At 31.2% G+C, this 25,733-nt stretch overlaps 2 protein-coding genes across 2 annotated transcripts in view; one reads left to right on the top strand and one right to left on the bottom strand.

Moving 5' to 3' along the window:
* Positions 1-17,102, bottom strand: part of LOC145332913 (uncharacterized) — a 55,318-nt gene extending 38,216 nt beyond the window's left edge. Inside the window, exon 1 of the mRNA XM_080178019.1 lies at positions 16,908-17,102. The gene's annotated coding sequence lies outside the window, so the exon portion shown is untranslated. The remainder of the gene's footprint in view (positions 1-16,907) is intronic.
* LOC145332434 (uncharacterized) overlaps positions 1-25,733 on the top strand; it is a 444,908-nt gene that overhangs the window by 26,359 nt on the left and 392,816 nt on the right. The gene's annotated exons all lie outside the window — the stretch shown is intronic.

A 25,733-nucleotide genomic window follows, 5' to 3' on the forward strand; every position in this document is an offset into this window, starting at 1 on the left:
CGTATCACAGACAATTTTCAACGAATATCCAAATAAAAAAAAACATAAAAGTAATACCAGTTTATATAGCTCGGGCCTTCAGTCCCTCGGTTCTAACAAGACAGATTTTAATCTAATATTTTTTTATTTTAATATCCGCGGAAAGCTCACTATAATAAGTTACATAGAAGCCGTGTTCCTTATATACAAGCAATATTGTACCATATGGCAAATTTTAAATTTTTGAAAAAAAAATTTTATGCTTAGCTGATTAATTTAATTATTACTGCCCTAACTGTACACAATTAAAGTCAAAATTTTAAGTCTATTAAAAAATTAAATTCAAGGTTATTCTTTTAAAATCAATTTACAACACATTCTTTCTGCCAGTATTTAGAATATACATGGGTAATTTGACAGGGGAAAAATGTCGTCAATTTAGGTTGCTATTTTCATATTCAATTATTGGTCAGTTTGTTCATTCAGTAGGAGTAGAGTTGATTGGGTAAAGAAAGTGGTAAAGAGGATTCATTATATATTTTAGCTCACTGCATGTTTCACTTTATTGGAAAATATGAAAATCTGGTTTAAGATCCAAGTATTAAAATATCAATTGCTGTGTGTGTATGTTAGATTGCGTTCAAAGATCTCTAAAACTGGATTTATATTTTTATTGGCTCATGTCAGATTTTAGGCTATTTTGATTTTTTGGCGTAGTAGAAAGGACAGTCACAAAAGGTCATACAAAAAATATAAACACATTAATTCAGATACTTTTAAATATATTAGCGGCTACGCCCATAGAGGCCTCTAGATGCACTTGGAGGGTGGGGGTTTTAATCGACAACCCAAAGGTTTCAAAAGAAAAAGTTGGTTTTAGAAAGAAAAAAAAAATAGGGGGGGGGTTTCTAGGGGCGATTTCATTTGGGAGGGTGTTGGTACCGTCCCCCCAACTAGGTATAAACCTTCCAAGTACCTATAAGAAGCTACATTGTAAAGGAGAACCCGATCGATTCAGCGGTTAGCGAGATCCTTTGGTACACATACAAACATACATACATTCAGAGATCCTGTTACTTTAGTATAAGGATAAAATTATGTGTAGAGGTTGGGTGATTATTTCATAAAAAAAACTATAAAAATAAAACATGAAATACATGTGTGGTAAAAAATGAAATCGAAGGTCAAATGAAAAATTGCAATTTAAACAATTTTAGTGATAAAAAAACTATCAATAAATTAGGGGTTCTAAATGTAAAAGACAATGGCTGATAAATTAATTTATAAAAACTCCACTTCTTTAGATTATTAATTAAAATGTATGAACTAACTAACTAACTAATAACGATTAAATCAAGTACCCAAAGTTTTTATATAAAGATAATATGGTTTAAAACTTTGAGTACCTCTATTCTTGAGTAAAACCCAAATTTTTAACTGGAAATCACAGAATATAAAAAGGGTTTAGATTTAAATTATATGTAAATTACAGTTTTAAAAACTTGTAAAACAACTTTCACTCAAAAATTATTCTTTATTATTTGCATAATTGTTTTTAAAGTTATCAAACGTGATTCTGTCTGTTTAATAAGATCTCTAAAAAGGCTATTACAAACTTCCAGGTATCTAAAGAATTATGACAATGGCCGATAAATTTATGAACATTCCCAATGATGATAATACAATTATCCATTCTTGATTACAATTAGTGGTTGAAACATTGGAAAAATCAACTTAATAAACCAACTAATCAAAACCAACGAATAATGAATCGTTATTATAAAACTTTGTGGACTAGTATATAATGTTCCCTTCCTTCCTGACAAACGTCAACAAGTATTGTTAAAAAATTAGGAAAAACTTATGCACTGACAAAGTAGATCAAGACATTTATCTGTTATGGCAACCGAGAAAATTACATTTCTCCGCTTAAATATTCCACCCGAAAAAAAATAAGTTTCCCTTTAAAACGTAGGTGACGAAAAGCCAAATGAACATTTGAAATTAAAAAAATTTTTATTAACAATTTTAATAATTTAATAAAAAAAACAAAAAGTAAATCAAACAATTTCATGCAGGGATCTAAAAGGAAGACAATGGCCGAAAAATTGATGAACATACATACATGATGAAACAAATTTACCCTTAATAAACCGACCAATTAAAATTCAATGAATGTCCGCAATGGTATTAATCCAACAAATAAGAAAAAGTTATTATAGTTTTTGGAGACTAGTGTAATAAAAAGCCCAATGTCCCCTCCTTTCCTGAACTTTATGTGTACTCAAAATTGAATTGATGATGTTGCGCAAAAATATGTAAAGTTGCATTTTATTCAGGGAGAAAGGGGACAATGGGCTGTTTGTTATACTAGTCCCAAAAGTTTTATAATAACGTTTTCTTATTCATTGGCTTAACAACTTTGGAACTTTTATTGAATTATGATTATTAAGATGAGTGTCCAAACTAATTGTAATATACAGAAGAAGTAATTTTTTTGTATCAATAGGGATGTATATCAATTAATCGGCCATTGTCTTATCCCTTTAGATCTCTGATTTAACTTTAGTTTTGCAACTATTATGGCGACACAAGACATGCTACTTTTTTTATAGAGAACAGCAAAACAACATTAAATTATTTTTTTCACATAAATATTAAGTTGGAGTAGCGAAGCTTTTATATAAATATAAATATTTATTGCTCCATGTCTGCCTGTTTTGTTGCATATAAGATTCAAAAGGCTTCTTTTTATTAAGATAGATGTCGTTATTTATAGAAAATATTAGTCAATTATAGACTTTGATAGCTTTTATTTTTTTAAAGCGAAGCTTTTCTGTAATTAGGGTCGGTCAGTCCGTCCGTCCGTAACGGATAGCTTTTTTTCGTTAATTTAGGCCTGTTAGAATTGTCCTATCGGGTTCAAACTTTGCATGGTGGTTTCTGTAGTAGTTAGCTACGATTTAGAAAGCGTAGCAACTCTATAATCATTACCAGAATGTCCGTTTGTCTATGTTCTTTTTTTAAAAACTTTTTTAACAACATTTTTTTATCTGATAAAATCATCCAATTGTTATGATTATTGGATTACTGATTCCTATTACAATAAGGTACAATATTTAAGCGAAGCATCTCTATAATCAAGTCCTAAAAATGTCAGTAAGTCCTTAAACAGAATTCTGTATTTAAGAAGTTTTGCAACAAATTTCCGTATATTTTTGTCAAAACTTATATATTCATATTTTTTATATTCAGTTCTGACACTCAACAAGAGTTATTGTTCATCTGCCATACCGTTTTTGAGCTTTGCTTTTATGGATGTTGTCATCCTTGTTGATAGGTAAAATAGGTGTAGAGACATAGTATACAGGTGGGGAGAGGGTTTATTACACTTGTCCCAAAGATTTTAAATAACGTTTCCTTATTTGTTAGATGAGCCACTTTGGGGACATTAATTGATTTTGATTGGTTTGTTCAGTAAGTTGGGCGTTCAAACGTTTAAACCAATAATTGTAATCTTCAGAATGGGTATCTTTGTGTATCAACATTGGGGTTGATCTTAATTTATCAGTCATTGTCTTATCCCTTTAGTTCCCTGCATTGTATATCTCTTCCTCCATGATAATTAATATATTCTAGTCAGAATTAAAATAAACTTATAAAATATTTTAATTAAATTATTCAATAATTAAATTAAAATTGAACAACATAATATTAATTATCATAATGTTCTTACAAAAAGGAGGCGGGATGTGTGTTTGTGTATATTAAGAGTGTAACCACTGGACCAAAATGGCTCATTCTTTATAGTAATGGTTTTATTGTAAGTAGATTTGTTGAAAAACTGTTTAAATAAAGGATACAGTTAAAGGACAAGCTTATATTTTTTGGACTTAATTACATACATGCTTCGCTTATAACATTTTTCTTTGTTGTCCTTGGAATCAATATTCCAAAAATGAAATCAATCGGATAATTATTAGATGAAAATTTGTTAACAAAAAAGTAAAAAATCAGCAAGTTTTAATTTTTAATTAACTTACGATCTTTCTGATAATGATTATAGAGTTGCTACGCTTCCTTAATCGTATCTAATTATTATAGGAATTTTCATGAAAAATTTCAAATCGCTAGGAAAATTCTAACCTGTTTGAATTAATGAAAAGAGCTGTCCCGGACGGACGGGTCGATGCGACCCTAATTATAGAAAAGCTTCACTTTTAAAAATAGAATGATTTTAAAAATTTACCACTAAAGAATGTTGACATCCTTGTTTTAATGTTTAAGCATATATTATTTGATTTTCTTTGTACTGTAAAAATCCATAAAAACTTGGGAGGAGGAAAATTGAAAAGAAACATTACTGCAAAAAAAAGTTCACGTGTTGCTATGTAACATTTCCAGTATCGCTTCGAAACCGATTAATATCCAGTGGATTAGAACCGGTTCTCAGCCATACTAAAAAATTATGTATAGCAACGTATTGCAGACAATTTTCAACGAATATAAAAATGTACAATCATGAGATTAAAACCAGTATTTTGGTTTTTTGGTTTTAGGCAATCTACTGCCCTTCCTCCCTCCACCCCTTCTTTTACCTCTTTTCAAGTTTAAGATTGAATTTTTCGTCCCACTACTTTAAGGTTTTAAATTTTATAAATCAACTGCTTTGCTTAGTTCATACTGTCTAATTTATATTTCTTTAAAAAATTGCATGCTAATATTCCCTATTACTTAGTTATACATACATACCATGGTTCGATAATAACATGATTCAACGCAGTTTGGTTATCTAAAGAGGAAAATGTGAAGGAAAATGAGAAAACTATGTACAAGTGGTAATCTATAAAGGAGAAATTTTGTGTATCATCATTGGGGATGTACATAGATTTATCAGCCATTGTCTTATCACTTTAGATCCCTTACATACTATGTTTCTATAATCATATGAACCAACGCAGTTTGGTTATTTGAGGAAAAACTGAAGGAAAATGAGAATAGAGGGAAACTATGTACTTTCCTATCTATGTTTCTGTAAAAATGAGAATATAAAGTAGTAAGGTGTATTTTTTTGTCTATAGCAAAGAATCTTTCTAACCACTAAACCGATATGGTTTTCCTTTACAGGTTAGCTTATCATAGGTCCTGCGAATGTACCACCTCCTCCGCCAAAAAAAGTAGTTTTCTCCAAAATAAATTTTTACCTTTTCTTTTTGATACTAAAAAGTCGGGGGAGGTTGAAATCAAGCCCCCTTAATCTCAAGTGCCCCTATAGGGGGGGGGGGGGGGAGCATAGCCAAGAGTAACTTTTAAAGCATTTTCAACTAATAGTACACCATATCAAAGACCCAAACAGTACATACCTGAAAAGAATAAAACAATTAAATTTACGGTTTTCGAGATCATATGAAAAACATGAATAAATTTAAGATGTAAAACTAAAGAAACAAACTTAACAAAAAAATACTCTTACAGAATAACAGAAACAAATAAATCTAAAAATCCAAGAGATTTTTGCTATTTTTAGGTTTGCACTATTCTTTATATTTTTGCAATATTGTAAGAGCAACGTACTTTGAAACTTCTAATACTACGGCCATATACATGCATTTATGCAGCTACAAAACTGCACAAAATTTTTTAACAAAATATTTAAAATATGTAAATTATACAGGGAGGGAGGTGACATTGGGCTGATTATTACACCAGTCCCCAAAGTATTATTCGTAGGATTGAAAACCTTGTGGACTTTTATTAAATTAAAATTCGTTTGTGTCCAAACGTTTCAACCAATAATTGTGAACTACAGAAGGAGTAATTTTATGTAACACTATTAGGAATGTACTAAAATATATCGGGCTTTGTCTTATCCCTTTAGATTCCTGGTATGAAATATTTGCAACATTATAGGACAAAATTATCGAATGCAATTCGACAGAGTAAAAGAAAGGAAGAGTGAAAAGAAAGCAGGGATTTAAAGGGATAAGACAGTGGCCGATAAATTGATGAACATCTCCAATGATGAAACATTAAGTTACCTCTTCTGTAGATAACAATTAGTGGTTGAAATGTTTGGAAACTCAACTTAATAAACCAACAAATCAAAAGTCCCCAAAGTTTTTAAACTAACGAATAAGAAAACGATATTATGAACTTTGGGGACTAATGTAATTAACAGTCCAATGTCCCTTCCCTCCCTGGTAAAAAAGGAAGAAGAAAGGTGGTAGAGAAAGATTGAGGGAGAGAGAGAGAGAGAGAGAAAGTGAGAGACAAAGGAGGGGAGTGGTATTCTAGGGGTTGAATTTGTTCCACTGGCAAGATTTTTTGGTCTTTTGATAACTCGTTTTACCCCATCCCTTATCCTCTACCCCACTTTTGCTTTCATTACAAAATTCTTCCATCCTAACTTAACAACGCTGCTCAATAATGTAGCTCACCAAATTTACACATAAGGTGACGTTAACATGGGAAATACATATAATTAATTATGAAAATAATATATCCAAGTGCGTCTGTCGATAAAAAGAGAAAGACGCAATAAATCATTTAGCTCTTTATTTTTAATTTTTTAAGTTTAAAAATATTGTACTCGGCTATTCCTTGGCCGATTTAGGCTTTTAATCATATCCTGGCCGAGACAAATTTAGACCATTGACTAATCAAAAATCGGTTCAGTTAGAGGGATACCCAACGTCTCAATTTATTGCTACCAAAAGTCTTATAACTACGTTGCAATTATATAAAAACCCGTAAATTGAGTTTAATCAAAGGAGTATACTACACATTTAAATCACGCCCCCATCCCGTGATACAGCATGGCATTAATTTGTCATCGACCATTCTAGGAAAAATATTGCACTTTCTGAATTCACAAATCACGACCCACAAAAATCAATAACAGTGTAAATAGCGCAGCTACTAGATAACAAGGATTAGAAAGTACATCACTCCAGGGATCTAAAGGGATAAGACAGTGACTGATAAATTGATGTACATAAAAAAACTTCTTTTTCTTACATTTAGTGGTTGAAACGTTTGAATACTCAACTTAATGAGCCATCCAATCAAAATCAATAAAAGTCCCCAAAGTTGTTAAGCCTACGAATAAGAAAACGTTATTATAAAACTTTCAATAATAATCCATCCCAATAAGTAAAATCAGTTTAATAATAAATTTTCCTTATTTTTTTGACAGATGTTAAAATTTTTTTTTTAAGTTTGATTTTATATCTGCGCTTCCTGTTATTTTTGCATAGAAAAATTATATGAAAACGGTGTAGTTTTAAGCATTTCTAAAATTACAAAAAAAACAATAACTTATAGTCATATTCGGGCTTTAATATTGATATTCTCATTGTAATTTTTCAAATATTTTTACTATATAAAAATAATCAAGAATAACCCTCTTAAAACTTTTCCGCAGTGAGTAGCTTTTCCTCCTACAAATTTGCATTAGAACTTCAAAGACTTGTCAATGTATAGATTTACAGGGATCTAAAGGGATAGGACAATGGCCGATACATTGATATACATCCCCAATAATGATACACAAAATACCCATTCTGTAGATTTCAATTAGAGGTTGAAACGTTTGGAAACTTAACTTATTAAGGCAACCATTCAAAATTCACTAAAGTCCCCAAAGTTGTAAAGCCAACGAATAAGAAAACGTTATTGTAAGACTTTGGGGACTAGTGAAATAAACAGTCAAATTTCCCCTCCCGAAGAGGCAAAACAATCTTACGCCCAGGATGGTTTTAGGCCATTTTATTTTTTATTTGAATAGATTATTTTAACTCAAAATACATAACCTAAACATTGTAAATCTATGAAATTAAATATTCATTGAACTATGCAAAAATTGTTGATTATTGCATAATATTTTTACAATACGGAAAGGGCAGAATCCAGCTGTATTGGTTATTTTATGGCAAAACATAGCTTTTCTTCTTCTTTTTCTTTATTATATTTAATTTAATACTTTGAACGTCAGTCTGCCAGTCCTCATACAAAATAGTTTTAGCACTAATTTTTCTTGACTTTTATTCTCCTAATACAATATATGTATGTAAAAAGATATACAACATATATTTTATATTAGGGAGGGAGGGGACATTGGGCTGTTTATTACACTAGTCCCCAATGTTTTATAATCAAGTTTTATTATTCGTTGACTTAACAACATTGGGGGCTTTAATTGGTTTGTTCATTAAGTTGAGTGTTCAAACGTTTTAACCACAAATCACATTCTACAGAAGGGGTAATTTTGTGTATCATCTTTGGGGATGTCCATCAATTTATCGTCCATTGTCTTATCCCTTAAGATCCCTGAATATATTGTAACTATTTTAAACTTAAAATATTTATATCATAAAGCATTTAAAGCAAAAGTTAGTTGGTTGATCTTTTAGGATCTTTGTGGGAGAGGCGAGATTTTTAAAAAATAATCAAAATAACTCATAATTGAACATATATCATTTTAGAAATTGTAGATAGTGCTTTTAGTAGGAAAAAAAACATCTTTAAAATTGTCAAAATTAAAATTGGTTAGGTTAGTTTGTTTAATACAAAAATGGTGACGAAAACTCATGCAAAGCCTCTAAAAGAAAGACTAATAAGAGAAAAGCTTTACTAAATGAAAACAAAGCAACACAGTAAATTGCAGGGCGTGAGGGGACAGTGGGCTGTTTATTACACTAGTCCCCATATTCTTACAATGACGTTTTGTTATTACTTGGTTAGGCAACTTTTGGGACTTTAAATTAATTTTAATTGGTTGATTCATTAAGTAGTGTCCAAACATTTCAACCACAAACTGTAATCAACAGTAGGGGTAATTTTGTGTATCATCTTTGAAGATGTATATCAATTTATTGACCATTGTCTTATCCCTTTAGATCCCTGGAAAATTGTGTGTCTGCTCTCTTTACATAAAATGGTAAAATTATGTAAAACATGGTTATACACAGGGCTCGGCAGCCGACTATTTTTAATGCAGCTGCGGAATATTTAAAAGGGCAGCTAAGCTGCGAATTGATAGAATTGAAGAGCTGTTTTTACTGTTACGGCTGCTTACTAACGTCGCATTCAGCCAAAAATTGTTTTCTTATTCATTGGCTTAACAACTTTGGGACTTCTAGTAAATTTTAATTGGATGGTTCAATAGGTTGAGTGTCCAAACGTTTCCACCTCTGATTGGGGATCATTAGGGATGTACATCAATTCATCGGCCATTGTCTTATCTCTTTGGATCACTGTACTTAGTTGCAAATGTGATTGTGGCTGCCAAGCTCTAGATTGATTGATTGATTGATTAGCCATAGTTTCTTAGGGTTTTGGCCTAAGTAGTCATGGAGTAGGCTGAGACACTTTTGTATAGCCACTAGGGCTATCAATCTCCACGTTCAAGCACATTATGACTTGACCCGCTGTCTCATGAGAGCTACTCATTATTACCTCACCCTCGCCGAGTATGGCAGGTGTCCCAATTTAAGTCACCGTAATGAATGACGCTCTCCTCAGAGGAGCTTGGGATAAGGGTAGTACTGATATTATGTACGTGACTATTGAGTATCCTAACTTACCCAATAATCCCCTTCTAACACAACCAGGGGAAGCTCTAGAATTATATATTACTGCAATGATTTTACATATTCTTATGTTTGTGCAGGAAGGGTGGGGACATTGGACTGTAAATTACAGTAGTACCCAAAGTTACATACCAACGTTGGGTACTTTAATAAATTTTGTTTTGATAGTTTTAAACTAGTATTGTCCAAACTTTCAATAAACTTTATCTACAGAAGGTTTAATTTTGTGAATCATCATTTGGGATGAACATTAATTTATCATCCATTGTCTTATTCCTTAAGAACCCTGTGTTTGTGTCAGTTTTTGTTTGTCATTTCCATGCTTGTTTTCTACAGGGATCTAAAGGGATAAGACAATGGCCGATAAATTAATGTACATCCCCAATGATGATACACAAATTATCCCTTGTATACTTTACAATTAGTGGTAAAAACGTTTGGACAACTAACCAATCAAAATTAACAAATGTCCACAAGTTTGCTAATCCAACGAATGATAAAAAAAAGTATTATAAAACTTTGGGGACTAGTGTAATAAACAGCCCAATGTCCCCTCCCTCCCTGCTGTTTATCAGTAAGCAAAAAAACTGAGTGTTTTCTGTTTAATTTCAAAATTAATCTATAATGACAATCATACACAAAGAAGAAAAACCAATAATTGAAAAAGTTTTAACAAATAGTTCTTTATTTAAAAATTCTTAAGGTAAGAAGAAGCAAAAAGTAGCATAGAACCACCCCAATCCTTAAATCTTTAACGAATAGCTTAAAACCATCACGGATTCTAAAAAAAAGAAGAACCCAATCAATATTTATTTTTTGAAATTTAAATGAATCATTTAAAGAGAGGAAAGACAATTTGGAGTGACTTTAAACTTTTTAGAATTTATTTTTAGAAAATAAAGTTTTGATTTGCACCTGCTTAGTTTAACTTGAACTCAGACAAATTATAATCAGGGATCTAAAGGGATAAGATAATGGCCGATAACTTTATGTACATTGTTCATTCTCAATGATGATACACAAAATTACCCCTTCCTGTAGATTACAATTGATGGTTGGTCCAAAGTTGTTAAGCCAACGAATAAGAAACGTTATTTTAAAACTTTGAACACTGGTGTATTAAACAGCCCCTTGTCCCCTCTCTCTCTCTGAATTCTAATTGTATTGCAAATATAGCATGGCTTCACTATAAATCTAATTCAACTTTGGTATGTTGTACAATGTTCATCTTTTAATACAATTAATGTAACTAATTTAATACTTTAATCCTAGTAATGTTATCTAATAGTAACAGGGTGTCTTTCTGTATCCGGAGATTTAGCTGACTACTGAACCGATATGGCTCTCATTTAGGTCCAACAATTTTTTAAAACTCATAAAAAAATCAAACAGTTTTATTTGTTAGTTGAAATAATTAAAGAGTTTTGACTTTTATATCAAGTATATATTGATTGATTTCGTTTTTATAATGTTATGTTGTTTTGTGTCTTATTATGTAAGCATCTTACAAGGAATGCGTAGTTTACTTGTAAGAGCTAAAGATTTCAGGGAGGGGACAATTGGCTGTTTATTACGCCAGTCCCCAAAAATTTGTATTAACGTTTTCTTATTTGTTAGCTTATCAACTTTGGGGACTTTTGTTAAATTTTATAGATTAGTTCATAAAGTTTGGTGTCTATACGTTTCAAAAACTAATTTTAATTTATAGAAAGATTAATTTTGTGTATCATTATTGGGTATGTACATCAAGTTATCGGCCATTGTCTTATCCTGGTAGTTTACTTGTAAGAGCCAAAGATTTACATAATAATACTTCAACTTGGAAATGCAGAATTTATATTATTCTCTTCATTTACATTTACATTATAGAAAAAAAGTCAAACAATTTACTTTAAAAATAAGGGACGAGGGGGGAAGGTTCAGTGCTAAATAGGCAGTTTTGAGGGAAAACACCTAATAAAAAAAAACATATTGATACCACCCCTCCCCCTTCCAAAAAAAGGTTTTTTTTCGGATTGTTATGAATGAAAAATGTGCTTTGATTGGTAAAATTAATTTTTACTAAATTAGCTCCTGACCATTATATACTGCTTTTAATATAGGTTACCCCTATATAAACAAATCAAATGGTTAAATAAAGGTAGGTAAAGTAAGGTATTGAAAATAATAAAAGGATGTGAAACTCAGAAATCCAAAGAGATATGACAATAGATGATAAATTTATATACATCCCCAATCATGATATAATAAATTACAATTAGTGGTTAAAACGTTTGGACACTCAACTAAATCAATCAATTAAAATTCAATAAAAGTCCCCAAAGTTGTTGAGCAAACGAATAAGAAAACATTACTATTTAACTTTGGGGACTAGTGATAAACAGCCCATTGTCCCCTCCCTCCCTGATATGTAAGGTATTGAAAATAAAGAAAGGATGTGAAACTGGAGATTTATCATGCTGATAGCACCTCCCTGTAATAATATTGGCAGGTGCTGTGCGGTAATATACCCAGAGGGGGAGGGAGGAGACACTGGACTGGAAATTATTCAAAGTGTTTGGTACTCTTTATTAAATCTTGATTATTTGGTTCCAATTAATTAGCGGTTTCCAATTATTTTTACCAATAATTTCAATAAACAGAAATATTAATTCGTTTATCTTCATCCTGGATGTTCAATGTTCATTTAATTTACCGTCCAACCAAACTCTTATCACTTAATATCCCTGTAATTTCTAACTTTGATATCTATAAAGGCTGTTTCTTGAACACAGTAATAGTGTCTGACTGATTATGACGTAACAAAAAAAATTAGCCAATGAGAGGCCACTATAAATTTTACCATTGGTCAATAGCGGCCTCTCATTGGCTAATGTTTTTTTGTTACGTCATTATCAGTCAGACACTATTACTGTGTTCCTGTTTCTTAAATAGACAGAAAAAATAACTCATTTGTTTATTAATTTTAATAAGTAAAAATTAAAGAATTAAAAAAATTAGCTTCTAACGGACATTATCGTATTTTTTTTTTTATTTTAAACAATAACCAGGCCTAGAGTGTTAATTTCAAATTGGACATAGATGTTAAGTTTTTGTATAACAGTAAATATCAATATTAGCATAAAAATTTCATGATTTTTATGCCCAAGATTTGAAATATGTGAAATTTTAAGAGATGTGTTCACTAACACTTATGATTTAATTTTTAAAATTAAAAGAAAATTGCTATTTCTAAGAAAAAGTATTATGTTACATTATGGCAACACTGACAGGTGCTTTAAAGCAACATTCATCCTAATACTGATACTCTTATAAAAAGTTGCACATAAAAACAGCAAAAAACAATTTTTGGTTGTGTAAGTAAAAAATGTGGCCATTACCTTTTCTCTTTTGCCAATTAAGAGATTTCAGGTAAGATATTTTTGCCTTTTTTGGACAGTTTTTAGGGAACACCTTCTCATTCTTTTCTACCCTGGAAGTAAAACCCTGACATCCCTCCCCCCCCCCCCCCCCCACAACACTACAGGTGTTCCGACGGTCGATGACAAATTAAATCCACGCTGTATCACGGGATGGGGGCGTGATTGAAATATGTAGTATACTCCTTTGATTAAACTCAATTTACGGGTTTTTATATAATTGCAACGTAGTTATAAGACTTTTGGTAGCAACAAATTGAGACGTTGGGTATCCCTCTAACTGAACCGATTTTTGATTAGTCAACGGTCTAAATTTGTCTCGGCCAGGATATGATTAAAAGCCTAAATCGGCCAAGGAATAGCCGAGTACAATATTTTTAAACTTAAAAAAATAAAAATAAAGAGCTAAATGATTTATTGTGTCTTTCTCTTTTTATCGACAGACGCACTTGGATATATTATTTTCATAATTAATTATATGTATTTCCCATGTTAACGTCACCTTATGTGTAAATTTGGTGAGCCACAGTATTGAGTAGCGTTGTTAAGTTAGGATGGAAGAATTTTGTAATGAAAGCAAAAGTGGGGTAGAGGATAAGGGATGGGGTAAAACGGGTTATCATAATGTTTTATTTTCTTGACTTTAAGTTAAACTCTATCGTTCCGACATTATATTGCAACCCTATCCTCCCAGGGAGAAAGGAGACATTGGGTTGTTTATTACACTAGTTTTCAAAGTCTGAATAATATCTTTTTCTTATTTAATGGGTTGACAACGTTCGGGACTTTTATTGAATTTTGTTTGGTTGGTTCATTAAGTTGAGTGTCTACTACTAATTGTAATCTACATAAGGGGCAATCATGTGTGTCATCAATGAGGAAGTACATCAATTTATCGGCCATTGTCTTATCCCTGTGAATCCCTGTTATCCTCCCCTCACCCCCCCCCCTATTTTTCGATGATATAAATTCCATCAATAAATTTGCCCTGGGGTTCTTGACCCCCTAGACTTATTTTTTTGTAGCGCCGCTACTTTATAACTATAACTATGTCCGTCTGTATAACATATATTATGTAAAGGTATAAAACTATATAGTTATTTTCTATCACTAAAACTTCCACCTTTTTTTCTGCACCTTTTATGGACATATGTACACAATTATACTTGTTTCTTTAACATAATAAATTAAATACTTGAACGAAGAATTTAATTTGTTTCCTATAGGGGTAACCTATATAATATTGAAAGCTGTTGTGTAATTATATGCACCATTATTCAACCATTTGATTATTTTTTTATTAGTTTAAAATTCAGTAAATTTCAAATCTAAGATTCATGATAACTTGGACTTTATTTTGACTGATAAATTGTAAATTGATTACTTTAGATGTAAATTTTAAATGGTTAGATAGCAGCTTAGTATATAGACATTAATTTAAAATACTTTAAATTAACTTCAAATCAAAGAAGCTCAAGTAATTTTTTTCTTATTATCCAACGCGCGAATGACATACAGCTAAAATGACGTAAGGACATGTGCTTGCTAAAGAGTAGATGCGCTAGTACGCAGGGAAAGAGGGGACATTGGGCTGTTTATTTTACCAGTCCTCAAAGATTTATAACAAATATTTTTTATCATTGGCTTAACAACTTTGGGGACATTCATTTAATTTTGATTGGTTGTTTCATTAAGTCGAATGTCCAAACGTTTCAATGACTAATTATAATCTAAAGAACGGGTAATTTTGATGATATCATTAGTGATGTATATAAATTTATCGGCCATTGTCTTATCCCTTTAGATCCCTGGTTAGTACACCTGGTTCATTTCACGTTCATTTTTAAGAAATATATTTTGGTAAACTTTAAATCCAGAACTTTTTATTTAAATTTGAATGTATAAAAACTCGAGTAAAAAATTCATGGTTACGACAAAGCCAAAAATAAAAAACACAGTTTTTATGTCTTTAATAACCTTTATCAACGTGTCTATGATGGGATATAAGATAAAAGGCTTTGTGATTTGAATTCGGATTCTTAAGTCAGCTAATAATACAAGTGTTACAGTACATTGACAGGGATGTACAAGTTAAAATTGTACTGTAATATTAAAGTGTGATACGACTTTGGGAACCACTTTTCTAAAAGAGCTACACGCCTATGTACAATGAACAAGCTTGAAGTTAATACTAACCACCAAGGATCTAAAGGGATAAGACAATGGACAATAAATTAATGTACATCCACAATGATAAATAAAATTACTCCTTCTTTAGATTACAATTATTGGTTGACACGTTTGAACACTCAACTTAATGAACCAACCAATCAAAATTCAATAAAAGTCCCCAAACTTGTTATAAAACGTTGGGACTAGTGTAATAAACATCCCAATGTCCCCTCCCTCCCTGCTAACCACAATATTTACGGTTCGCCACTTTACCAATTTTTTTTACAAACAAACTTTTTTTCTTCCAAATTTTTGTAAAACAAAGAAAATTTAAATGGCTTTAAAAAACATTGGTTTGTTTTTTAAAATAGTTTTAGAATGAACAAGAACATTCATGTCCTTCATAAAAGTCTTATTTTAGTAGGCATTGTCATTAAACCACAAGAATTATGTTTTCTTTTTCTAATAATAAATTCAATTTAGATTAAACTCTTCTATCTCAGAGAGAGAGGTGACAACGGCCTGTTTATTACACTAGTCCCCAAAGTTTTATAATAACATTTTCTAATTCTTTGTCTCAACAACTTTTAGGACTTTAAATGAATGGTTTGTTAATTAAATGTAATGTTTATACGTTTCAACCACTAATTATAATCTACAGAAAGAGTAACTTTATATATCATCATTAGGATATACATCAATTTATCGTCCATTGTCTTATCCCTTTAGATCCCTGACTAAAAATGTTGTTTAAATCACAACAATAATTTTTGTATTGATTAATTGCAAAAGGTGTTTTAATTTTCATAGTAACAAAATTTACTGGAAAAAAACATTTGTAATAAAATCAGAGATTTAACGGATAGGACAATGGAATTTATTATTTGTAATGTAAAGACTAGAGAAAAAGAAAAGGTATTGATTAAATTGAGCTCTATTAAAAGATATAGAATATACGACATACGTGGATATTATGACAGGGGAAAAATTGTCAAATTGTGAACATCACTTATTGCTCAGTTCGTTCATCCAATAGAAAGGGATGGGATATCATTCTTTTAGCTAGCAATTTAGGCAAGTTTCAATTTATTAGAGTACATGATAATATGTTGTAAGATCCAAGTGTAATAATAAATCCATTGCCCTATTGGTATATCCTGTCTCTTTATATTTTGCGTTAATATTAAATGATAGGTATATGTTTAAAAATTAGAAAAAAAATCATTTCTATAATATAATTTCAGCATTACTTAAGGAGGCAAGAGATAGTTAATAATCTATATACAGCCCAATTTTCCCCAATTTTATATTACATCTTTTTCATTAGGGAGAGATGAGATATTGTGCTGTTTGTTACACTAGTCCCCAAAGTCTTATTAGTTGGATGAACAACTTTGGGGATTTTTGGTGAATTTTTATTAATTTGGTTCATTAAGTCGAGTGTCCTAACTTTTCAACCACTTATTTTTGCATCCCTTTAGATCCTTGATTTTTTATTGCACATTTTCCTATCCCTTACTTTTACTGCATTATACATTAGTCTAATTTTTTCTTTGTTCTTAATATATTTTTAAATTTATGTTTTATTTATTATATTTTTAAAAAAGCACTTAATTATACATATCCTAAAAATTAATGAAGTATGGTTTTATTACTGGAAATTGGTACCAATAAATTTTTTTCTAAGCCAAGGTCATTATGCAATAAAATATTTCATAATATAATATTAACTTTAATCATTATTTACCTGTTTATCTATCTATTTAATTAACTTTTTGTTGTTTTAATTACATTTCACATAAGCACTGTATTTAATTTTAGTTATTTTTCATTTATTTGTTTGTTTATTATATGATTATTTTTTAACAAAGTAGATATAAATTTTTGGTCAAAGTCTGTTTTGCATGAAACAAGAAACTACTAAAACTGATGGATTCAAAAACTAGTATTTTCCTCTCCCCCTTCCCCTCTCATCATTAATTCTCCCCTTTAATTTGATTCTATTACCCCCCCCCCTCCTCCCTCTCCCTCTACTCCCACTATCAAAGCAGACCAGAGTATAAAATCAGCTGTTTAGGAGGTTTTACATTACAGCAAAGAAAATTTAGCAAAGGTAAATGTCAAATGAAAATCAAGTTTTTTTAGGAAATCAATTTCACAATTTTTTATGCTTGTTTACAATTCCTTTATAGAAAAAAAGTTTTTTTTTACTTCATTGCTTTTGTATTAATGCCCTTTGTTTTTACAAATCAGGTAAAAATAAACATTTAAAAGACCCAAATACCTACCCTTTTATTGGATGATTACAAAGGACTCTAAAGGAATAAGACAATGGCCGATAAATTGATGTACATCCACAAAGATAATATGGAAAATTACCCCTTTTGTAAATTACAATTAGTGATTGAAACTATTGGACAATCAACTTCATGAACCAACCAATCAAAATTCAATAAAAGTCTCCAAGGTTGTCAAGCCAACAAATAAGAAAACATTATCATAAAATTTTGGGGACTAGTGTAATACATCGTTTAATGTCCCTTTCCTGCCAGTACCCCATCAAAGAAAGTTCGACTTTAAAGATTTTTGATTTTGCTAAATTTGTTTTTTGTCAGTTTTTAGTGGACACCAACTGTTTGCATTACACAGTGGGACAGAAGAAGACGGATAAATAATATCCTCCTCCCTCCCCCCTCCACTATCCCTCTCTCTCTCTCTCTCTCTCTCTCTCTCTCTCTCTCTTTCTCTCTCTCTCTCTCTCTCTCTCTCTCTCTCTCTCTACTTCCCTTTTTATTTTTCTGTAGTGCAAAGAGAGTGCAAAGAGCACACACACACCTACACAAACATACACACACATACACACACACACACACACAATGCGAGTGTTGGTAAAACATGCAAAAATGTGTCAAACTGCACAATTTCTAGCAGAGAAAGAAGAAGAACAACAGGTGGAAAAATCCGCAAATTGGGCTCTAAACATTTCTCGTACGATCCTGTTTTCTTGAAAACTAGAGATTTTATACAGCAGCCAATGTACATCTATATCTGGGATCTAAAGAGATAAGACAATGGCCGATAGATTGATGTACATCCCAATGATGATTCACAAAGGAGCTCCTTGTGTAGATTAAAATTAGATAAACCAAAAAGTCAAAATTCTATAAAAGTCCTAAAATTTTATAAGCCAACAAATAAGAAAATTCTAACTTTTGATACTAATAATAAACAGCCCATTGTCCCCTCCCTCTAAAAAGTAATCTATATATTCTTACTTCTATATACCTATCTAACTATCTTGAGCTTATTTTAAAGTGTACAAAATGAATTAACTTCAATTATGACGTAATTGTGCCCAAATTTACTGGGTACAATTTCCAGTTTTTTCTCACTGAAAATAAAACATTTTATGTGTTTTCTATAATTATGCTCGGTCCGTCCGTCCGTAACGGTTAGTTTTCTCATTTAATTAGACATTTAAGAATTGTCCTATCTATATCGTTACCAGAAAGTCCGTACGTCCGGTCCTTCAAAATATGTTGCTTTTTAACCTTTTTTAACAACTTATTTTTATGTGATATAATTATCCTATTCATCTGAATTTTGTAATAATACTGTTTCCTATTACAAAAAGGTACAATGTTATAAAAAAAATCATCTCTATAATCAAGTCCTTAAAATGTAAGTATATGTCCCTAAACAGTTTCCTGTATTTAAACAGTTTTACAACAAATTTACTCACAATTTTTCTTAGAATTATACATTTATATTCCGCTTATTTCAGTTCTTACACTCTACATAGTTAATGTTCATTTGTCCTACCGTTTCAGAGCTATTATGGATATTGTCATCCTTGTTTTTTGTGTGTGTAGAGTGGAAAAATTTATATCTTTTGCCCTTTTAAGGAATTTACAAGAGGTTTAAATAGTACGACACAAAAAAAAGCTTGACTCATCACTCACATATATTGGGATACAGGGATCTAAAGGGATAAGATAATAGGCGATAAATTGATACACAAAATTAGTGGTTGAAACATTTGGAGAAAAAAAATTTAAAATGGTGGGGGGGCATCATTTATCACTAGGGTACCCAAAATTAGAATTATAAGAATTGGAGGATTTTTTTTGCATAGTTCCCTATCCCCCCTTTAATCGATACAAAAGTTTAGCATTCATTATATATTTATTGAAATATATTTGCAAAAACTTTAGCATATGATTTATATTTTATATGGAACAAGGATGACAACATCCATAACAGTGAAGCTAGGAAACAGTTGGACAAACGAACAGTAACACTTGTCGAGTGTCAGAATATAAATGTGTAAAAGTTAAAACAAAATTGTCAGTAAATTTGTTGATAAACTGCTTAAATATAGGATATTGTGTAAGGGTATACTTACATTTCAGGACTTGATTATAGAGATGCTTCTCTTATAATATTGTACTTTAATGTTATAGGAATCTGTATTCTATAAATCAGATCAATCGGATAATTTTATCACATAAAAAACAACGGCATTTTGGACATTCTGGTAACGATAATAAAGTGGTCACACGCTTTCTAAATTGTACCTAACTACTACAGGAATCACCATGCAAAGTTTGAAATCGATAGGACAATTCTAACCTGTTTTTTTTTAAATTACAAGATCTAACCGTCTGTGACGTACGGACGGACCTGCATATCATATTTACATATCAATCCATGCAATAATCATTTATGGATGTATTGTATATCGACTTTTATATCCTCATATTAAAGTAAAAGGATATATGTCTGTCTATCGGTCTGTTTGTCTGTTTGAACAGAGGGATCTAGCTAACCGCTGAATCGATATGGTTCTTCTCTACAATATAGCTTCTTTAGACCTGGGAAGGTTTATAGCTATTTCGTGCAAGGGTATCACCACCCTCCCAAGAGAAAAGGAGAGCCATATCAGTTAGTGAGATCCTTCAGTACAGACAGACACGCACACAAAAAAAAACCTTTACTACCAGGATTTTCCCCTTTTAATTGATTTATTTTTCCATTTTCTTTATTTTTTCTAAAAAATATAAAATGCATGTTAAGAAACAATAACGTCAGACTTCCAAATGTATTCTTTGTAAAACATAAAACGTATATATCCGTATTCAGGGATATAAAGGGATTAGACAATGGCAATAATTTGGTGTCCAAACCCACAAAATTACCAATTCTGTAGATTACAGTAAGTGGTTGAAGCGTTTGGACTCTCAACTTACTGAACCAACCATTCAAAATTCATTACAAGTACCCAAAGTTGTTAAGCCATCGAATAAGAAAACGTTATTTTAAAACTTTGGGGACTAGTGTAATAAATAGCCCAATGTCCCCTCCCTTCCTGATCCGTATTAAACATCCGTATTAGCAATAACAACTTGATTTAATTTGAAGGAAAAAAAATTTTTTTTATGGTTTCTTTTTAAAGAAAATTATAAGATTTTTACGTTATTAATCTTTTAGAAGTAAAGTTTTTTGTAGTAGCAAAGCTACTCTATAATTTGAAGTGTTTGTCTGTTTGTATGTCCATAATAAACGTTTTGGGGTTAACGTGATTTTCTCGGCTACTTTTTATGATAGACGATTGAAATTTCCCGAAATTAAATAGGTTTACATTTTTCACATTTTCACTAAGTTTCATTAAGATGCGTCAATTGATTGGGTGCTAGAACAATTCCTACATTTTAAGTTTTCATTAGTTTCTCGTTTCCTATTCAAGATAGACGGCTGAAATTCTGCATACTTATAACTAGTTTCATTGAATATTGTTTGGGGTGCTAGTTGGATTCCTAGATTTTTAAGTTTTCATGATTTTATTTACTCCTATTCTAGATAGACGGCTGTAATTTTCAGGGATTGAATAAGTTCATATTTTATAAAAAATTGCTTATTGGTTAAGGTGCTAGATCGATTCCTAGATTTTCACGTTTTTATTTCTAATAGGTTTCAGTGATTTTTATGACACTGCTTTAAAGTTCATTTATTCCGGATGTACATCTATCATTTTAAAGCTTCACTTGTTATGGTTGTTTTTTGTTTAAGAATATTCTCCTTATTCAGTTCTGACATTCAACAAGTGTTAATGTTCGTATTTCAAAGTTTCGTTTTTATGGATGTAGTCATCCTTTTTTTTCAAATATTTACCCCAGGGGCGTCCAAGATTTTTTATTTGGGGGGGGGGGGGGGGGTAAAATGGCGCGCGAAGCTCGCTGCAAATTTTTTTTACCCCCCCAAAATTTTTACCCCGGGGGTAAAATTTGCTTGGGGGTGGGTAATTACCCTCCGTGAAATCTGTTGGCAGGGGTAAATTTTGTTTATCCCCCCAAAATTTTTTTGTTAGGGATTTTTTATTTTAGGGGGGTATTTCCCCCCTAAAATTGTTTGAGGGGGGTAAATACCCCATCCTAAATGGATGGGGTGCCTACGGCACTCCCAAGGTAGGGGTAAATTTTAAATGGGAGGAGGGGTAAAATTTTAAATATTTTGGGGGTGCCTACGGCACCCCCATATTCGTTTGGGGGGGGGGGGGGTAATCAACCCATAACCCCCCCCCCCTTGGACGTCTATGATTTACCCCTTTTCCCTGTTTAATTGAAATGTAGAGTAAAGATAATTAAAATCCCCGCGCTAATTTCTAAGTAAAATTTAATAGAGCATGAAATTATTCTGTTTATTTCTTTTCATTTGTGTATCGCAACTACTATGCAAACAAGGATGACAACATCCATAAAGGCTAAAATCTAAAACGGTAGGACAAAAAAACAATAACATTTGTAGAGTGTCAGAACTGAATAAGAATACAAATTTGTACAAAGTCAAAATTAAATTTTAAGTAGATTTGTTGCAAAACTGCATAAATACAGGATACTGTTTAAGGACATAGACATGTTTAGGACTTGATAATAGAGATACTTTATTTATAACCTCTTACTTTGTTGTCCTATAAATTAGTATTCCAAAAATCAGACAAATAGGATAATTATATTACATAAAAATTATCATGTTTGAAATAGACGTACGGACTTTCATGTAACGATTGTAAAGTTGTTAATCTTTCTAAATCATACCCAACTATTATAGGAATCATCATAAAAGTTTGAAATCGATAGGATAATTATGTCTGAATTAACCAAAAGAACTAACCGTTACGGACGGACGGACCGACCCTAATAACAAAAAACTTTAAAAAGTAGTTTTATATAAATTGCTACCCTAAAAAGATTTTCAGGACAAATAGACAGACAAATCCTATGATTTATAAGGTTGGTTTTTTGCCATTTTCTTGATAGCTTTAAAAATGTTTTTTTGGGCTCTTTCTTAACAAATATAAATCTTTGAAAGCATTCAGATCTACATGAAAATATTACGTTGTATAAAAAAAGAATTATGCGTTTTCAGGAAATATTTTTACCATGAGCTAAAAGATTCATCTCTTGCGTTGAATTTTTGCTAAAAGTACGTCATACATTCTTTTTGAAATGGGAAGTGTTACTATTAAGTAAAAAAGTTTCTGATATAATTATTATGTAATTTCTAAAAAGCCTATCTATCTATTTAGCCATCAATATCTATCTATCTATCTATTTGTCTAGGTAACCATTTCATGTTTCATCTCTCTTTTAAGAACTTCAACTTAATGTCTTGCCGTTCCTTTTTCTCTTGCTCTCAGGGATATTAAGGAATAAGACAATAAAAGATAAGTTAATATATATCCCTAATTACTATAATTAAAATTACACCTGCTGTAGATCTTAAAATTTCGGTATAGTCTAATTTTAACAACAAGTACGCAAAATTTTTGAGCCAACAAATAAAATAACGTAGGTATGAATCTTACGGTACCAGTGTAAATTACATTCCAATGTCCCCTCCCTCCCTACATTTACTCCCATGAATTCACTGAAAAGAGTTATATAAATTAGAAGATAAAGTATTTTATTTTATTACTTTTTCAGGGCTGAAAGGAATATTTATGAGCCTCTAGCATCTTATTTATAGGCATCTCTTTATTATACCATTCCCCAAGGTTTTCTTATTCGCTTTCTTATGATCTTTGGCTAAATAACTTTGGGACCCTTTTTGATTTTTGATTGGTTGGTTTATTAAGTTGAGTGTCCAAAAGTTTCAACCAATTATTGTAATCTGTATAAGGAGTAAAATTTTTGGGATGTACATCAATTTATCGGCCATGGTCTTATCCCTCCATTACAGCACAGCAAATCTCATTTTATAAGATTAAAAGGGAATGACTTTCATTTTTCACTTTGCAATTTTTAAATGCAAGAAAAATAACAATTTAGCACAGATCAGCTGATTTACACTTTTGCTGTTGTACTTTTTGTTAGCAAAGCTACTTTATAAGTTTTTGAGTCTGTCTGTTTTTCCGTCTGTATGTATGAAGAGACGTAAAGGATAAGGCAATGACCTATTAATTGATGTACATCCCCAGTGATGATACACAAAATTACACCTTGTTTAGATTACAATTAGTGGTTGGACACTAAGCATAAAATACTAACCAATCAAAATTAAATAAAAGTTTCCAAAGTTTTTAAGCATACTTAAAAACAAGGATGACAACATCCATAAGTAGCGAAGCTCAAAAATTATGGATGGATATCCGGAAAAAAATTAACTTTATTGCAGTTTCATAAAAAAAATCACTAAACTAAAAAATCACTAAACCTTGTACGATTTATAACGTGAAAATCTAGGAATCGAATTAGCAAATCTTAATGAAACTTTGTTAGGATAAGTAAATTGTGAACTTATTTAATCCTTAAAAATATCAGCCGTCTATCTCAGATAGGAGTAAAGAAAATCATGAAAACCTAAAAATCTAGGAATCGAACTAGCACCCTAACCAATAAGCAAATCTTAATGAAACCTAGTGAAAATTTGAAGACTGTTAACATAATCAATCCCTGAAAATTTCAGCTCTCTATCTTTTATAGGAGCCGAGAAAATCACGTTTCCCCCTTTCTGTCTAAGATGAACAGACGGACGGACGGACGGACGGACGGATATTTCGAATTATAGAGTAGCTTCGCTACTAAAAACGTTATTATTCAAGTGTAATAAACAGCCCATTTTCCTCTCCCTCTTATTAAAAGCTGCGGCTGTTACCCAGCTCCCATATGGATGGACCCTCACTGTTTTTAGTAGTATTTTTGAGCTCAGCACCCATGTAAACCTACCCCTAGACATGTAGTTTACAGTTTTCTATAGAATTATAACAGAGTGGGTAGGGGTACCCCTCCCCCCCCCATATGAATAAAAATCAAAATACACTATATCTTAATCTTATTCTTTAGGTTAGTAGACAACACACTAAAAAAATCTAGGCTCTATCTCTATCAGAAACTTGTAAGAAAAAGTCTTTGATTGATTGCTGAGCTGAAAAACAGACCTTAAACTTATAGAGATTTGCGCACATACTAAAAAGCTATATATCATGATAATTTTTTCTAAGGAAGTCAATATGAACCTAAATATTGGTTTAAATTTTAGTGGTGAGTAAAATTTATTTTTTTTACTATGTTATTAGGTTTTTATGTAAAATTAAGTTTTTCTAAAAACTTCAAGCTATTGGCGCACATATATGAAAAATTCAATTTTTTCAAAAATTTCAAAAGATTCATTAGTTTTGATAAAAATCCACCCTTTTTAGCCTATATGGTTCAAAAAATCTTTTGATGATTCATATCTGGACACATTTAGTACACAACATCGCTGCTATTGAACATCTTCGTCCTTTTAGTTAATTTTTCTTTATCAAAATAGGTCAATGTCATTCTCATAATGTGAAAATGGGAATGATATATAAATGTACCAGATGTCTCAACCCTAGATTCGAGAGGAGTGAGAAGTGGGTTGAAAACAAAATGCCCAAAACCACCAAAAGACATTTATAAATCTTCCCTGAAACGTAAAATTAAATAGGAACGCCAGTTACCATGATCTTTAGCTTAAGACAAAAAAAAAACTTGTAGGTTGTATGTCTGTCTGTCCACTAAGATCTAACTATACCTACAAGAAATTTGGTTTTAATTACACTAGCAGGATTAAATGGATATTGGAATGTAAATTTTACTGGTCCCAAAAGTTTTAAACTCACGTTCTTTCATTCCTTGGCTTAAAAGAATTAAACTTGATAGTGTGGCACAAACTAGCAGTTCATCCATAGTTTTAAAATGCAGATTTGGTAATTTTGAACTGAAAATTGGGGTTGTACATTAATTTATCTCCAATTGTCTTATCCCTGTTTTACACATAAGGTGCAGGGATCTTAAGTAAACAAGGATGATAACATCCATATAAGCGAAGCTTTGAAACGGTAGGACAAACGGACATTAACACTTGAATAGTGTTAGAACTGAATAATCAGAATAGAAATGTGTAAATGTCGAATCAAAATTTTTGTTAAATTTGTTGAAAAACTGCTTAAATACAGGATAATGTTTAAGGACAAACTTACGTATTTAGGACTTGATTATAGAGATGCTTCGCTTTTAACACTGTACTTTGATGTCCTAGTACTCCAAAA

The sequence above is a fragment of the Acartia tonsa genome, chromosome 11, assembly GCF_053477335.1.
Source record: "Acartia tonsa isolate MP-2025a chromosome 11, ASM5347733v1, whole genome shotgun sequence".
Lineage (NCBI taxonomy): Eukaryota > Metazoa > Arthropoda > Copepoda > Calanoida > Acartiidae > Acartia > Acartia tonsa.